The sequence below is a fragment of the Zophobas morio genome, unplaced genomic scaffold (assembly GCF_036711695.1).
Source record: "Zophobas morio isolate AGI-343-1 ecotype UQ-CSIRO unplaced genomic scaffold, CSIRO_AGI_Zmor_V1 ptg000029l, whole genome shotgun sequence".
Taxonomy (NCBI): domain Eukaryota; kingdom Metazoa; phylum Arthropoda; class Insecta; order Coleoptera; family Tenebrionidae; genus Zophobas; species Zophobas morio.
In genome coordinates this window covers 7,474,927-7,478,990 of record NW_026972134.1, presented here as the reverse complement: position 1 = coordinate 7,478,990, position 4,064 = coordinate 7,474,927, and the positions used below count along the sequence as shown (strand labels likewise).

At 33.6% G+C, this 4,064-nt stretch overlaps 1 long non-coding RNA gene across 1 annotated transcript; it reads left to right on the top strand.

The window, feature by feature from the left end:
* Positions 1 to 2,362: 2,362 nt before the first annotated feature.
* Positions 2,363 to 3,166, top strand: LOC135137184 (uncharacterized). The gene is made up of 3 exons (XR_010281779.1): positions 2,363 to 2,848; positions 2,934 to 3,033; positions 3,085 to 3,166. It is a non-coding gene; the product is annotated as an uncharacterized LOC135137184 (long non-coding RNA).
* The last annotated feature ends 898 nt before the right edge of the window (positions 3,167 to 4,064 follow it).

The window sequence follows — 4,064 nt, the reverse complement described above, 5'->3', positions numbered from 1 at the left end:
GGTTTTCGTTAATATGATGCAAAGTTGTATTAATGGAGTGCTGCAGAGATTCTAATGGATGTCGTATAGGCTTGAGCTCATGGGATACAATAGTGTGAACATATTTTAAAAAAGGATTTTCGGTATTTAAAGGAAATGCTTCAGAGAGAGACAAAGGAGGAGTATTAAAAACGTCGATGCAAATCGCACACACAATTTTAAAGTGAGGCGAATGCAAATGAAGGCGATTAATCGTATTAATTTCTTCCTGCTTGATTCCCAGGCAGTTGAAGTGAGAAAACTGTTTGCAAAAGTCACAAGCTATACCGCACGATGCAGAAACAGGATTATTACAACCGGAACAGATGTGATTAGATGCCATCGCGAAAAGCTAGGCCTAAAAGCAGAAAATACTTCACAAAACTAATAGCATGCAAGGATACTCAAACGTAAACAAACAAAACTAACACAACGTATCCCAAACAGGTTTTACGCCGACGCCCACAGCGCTGACTGTGGCATTTGCCTTTGTGTGGCCAATAAAGGAGCATCATAAGTAAACAAACCGATATTAAGATACTAAATTACAAATTAAGTAAGTTTGATAACAGCTCACTAATTGACTGTTACGCCAATAGAAGCGGAATGCATAAAAGTGTAAATTAAATGCAACTTACAAAATAATGATTATCTAAAATGGCAAAATAAACTGATAACATTGACAGCACACGTCACACGTCACATTAGAAGTATAGAGGGGGACCCGAAGAAGAAGAGGGATGGTAAAAAGGAAGGTAGAGTAAAACTTCATTAAACAATGTAGTTAAGGGATAGTTTATATCTACAGAGAGCTTTATGACAAATGTTTGTGATTAAACGAAGGGGACATTGATTAATTATTAACCCCTATTTGTCGAATGTTGACTAGTTGTCTGTTAAAGCCTTCGTGGTTTAGGGGAACATGGAGTAATCTATGGAATAGAGAATTAATAGCTGCTAACTTGTGACATACGGGGTGAAAAGAAGACCATTTGTTTGAAGGATGGACAGAACTGATAAACTTTAGGACAGATTTGAGGTCATCGCAAGAACCTTGAAATGGAGGCAGGACGTCGTCAACATGGCGGCCACAAAATTTAATTTTCTTAATAAAATAAGGATTGCAAAAATTTTTTGTTTTTATATTATCCATGAAAATTTCTACTAAAAAAGTAGACCATTCTCTCCTGGTTTAGCTATGTTATCGTTACGGATTACAATAGAATGTTGATCGTAAAAGGAATTGCTCAAAGTGAAGAATTTTTTTAAAGCGAATTCTCGTAAAGTGAATAAATTAAGGATGTGTGCAAGAGGTATGGATGATTCGAATAGAAGATTACTGATTAGAGGAGAGACAGGAGGAAAGAGAATAGAAATGCCAAAAGAGACTATTTTGTTTTTTGACATCTCTTCAAACCACCCGAAAGATACCAACGTTGCTTTTACCTGTACACGTGTCTATTTTCTTCCAATCTGTCATCCATGGAGGTAGAATGTCATTCTACCTCCATGCTCTCATTACAGACCACACACTTTAGATGAGAATCTACTGTACTTCCCATGATAATAGAAATGTGGGGTAACAAAATGCGTAAATTGCGCGAATTTTAAATGAATCTCCAAGAAAAACAAAACATGTGAAAATTACCGCAATGCAAACTGTTGTCACCGTACTGAATTGGATAATAAGAAATGCGTAATAGACTCTGATAAGTAGTATCAGTAACAGTAGTTTGTACCATAACGGACGTTTTTTACTGAATTTGTGAGTGAGAATTTATTGTGGGTTAACGTTTGTTATCCGATCAATTGTAACTATCCTCATTAAAATAGTAATAATTTATACGCAGTTGTTACGGTGTTCTGGTATTTCCTTTCAGCCAATTAATTATGTCCAATAGACGGATTTATTCTGTACTTAATTATCTTTTAATACAAACATTTTGTTGAGGACCAGCGAACACGATATATTTAGTATTACTTGTATCTTTGTCTGAGATGGTCACTTCACGTAAGTTTTTTAAATTTACTACGTTTCAATTTTTATTTATAGGTAATATATCTAGATTACTGTTCATTAATACAGGAAGAGTTTTATATTAAAATATATCGTTGTTTGCTAGTTGACATTTTCGAGTTAAAGCTGGTTAAATACATTTTACTGGTTGTACAACCAGTTTTAATTTTTGTTATGTTTGTTCAAACATGCGTCTTTTTATACAAATTTGATTTGGATTATCTTATCAAATATGGGCCATCTTACCTTATGACATTATATGTAAATAGTACAAAAATTGTATAGCGAGTTAAGTGTTTCAACATTGTTTACTTGTAGGTAACGCTAACTTGTGTGTGTTTGTATTTTTTTATTGACGTAGTGAAACATGTTGAAAACGAAATTGGTTCATGGAATATTGAAAACGCCATGTCTCCAAACGTTAGAGAGAAACTAAGACGAGACACACATAATGGATTCGCTTCGATGATAGTTAGTTTAATATTAGGGCTTTTAGCAGGCATAATGATAGGCGCACTTGAAGATGAAGATAAACACTTTATAATTGCCACGCAGTTCATAAAATATTTGCCTGAGGGAAAAATTACCATATTTTTCATTAATTCAGTTAGATTCTTCTGTTATCTCTCGGCTTACCTAATTGCAGTGGCGCCTGCCCATCATATGGTTTATGGTTTACGTAATAATGGAAAGAATGGAAAGAATAAATTATGGGTGTGAAAATCTACAGTATATAAAACTAAACGAAAATTATCAAAAGGCAGTGTCAGAAAGACTTGTATGGAGTATAAAATTACACGTTAAGAATTGCATGTAAGGAAAAATGTGAAATTATTTCATTCTAATATCTGAATCATTGTGCCCTTTTTTTCCTGTACACATTAGTTTTTAATTTTAGGCTCGGACGTGAAGTCGAAAGAAGGACAAAAGTTTTAATGCTTCCCTTTAAGATATGTGGTAATTTGATGTTTGTGAGTCTTGCCGCTTATTATTTCTCTGTATGCCATCGTGCACCAATCTTAATACTGTATAGTCCAATTAAATTGAAGATTGGAAGCTTTTCGTTAAGTTGGGATATTCTGCGACTTATTAGCTTGATATCTATTTCACGGTTTACCTTATTTACGCTCACGACATGCGGACAATCTGTTGAAGATTTGCTGATTAATATAAAACAAAATAGAATTTGTGTAAACATTTCTAATGAATTTATTTTAGTCGGACGAAATATTCGACACATCTGTGCGAGTTAAGTGGTACCACTGGAGTCAAGCCAGCAAAAAGAACCTATCTCATACATCTTATAAATGCCCAGAAACCGTTTAAAGTTATAGTGAGAACATTTCAGTGAATTATCAGTTAGCAGTTGATGTAAGTGATTATTTATTTTCTTTTATTTGCTGATACAATAAATTAAAATTACAAAGGGTATGACTAGCAGCAATAAAACTCAGTTTAGAGTTTATTATTCTTTTTTTTTTCCAGATTTTGGGAGCTTTCGTATCTGCTTTGACGTTTGTCGTTCAGTTTCAAAACGCCCGAGACCCTGAATCTGTTTAACAATGCTTAGGTATATGTATAATAAATCAGTTCTGAATTTTGGGCAGTTAAATATTTGATAATAGGTGCCTAAAGTATTTCTTTAAAAAATTAGGCAATTTTAGGTAACCGAAACTTCATCGCGTAGATTGAATTTTTGATTTGTTTATAATTATTATATTTTAGATATTCCTCTAAACTGTTCGCTATAAAGTTTTCTGATTTCAACAAAAATGGCTTCATATTTAGAAAATATTCGTTCTACCTCATAGGGTGTGATGGGAGCAAACTCATAAGAATAGTTTACTTACTGCTGATGGGTAGAATCGAAATGTTCTTTGTAAAACATAGTCGTCTTAAGCCATGTTACCCAGCTAGTTAAAACAGATTCGTGTGGCAGGGGTCCATTTTTTAACTTTTTCTGGTGAATTTCCACTTTGACAAAAAATGCTTAACATTAGATATCAAAATATTTACATTTTCGTATTGA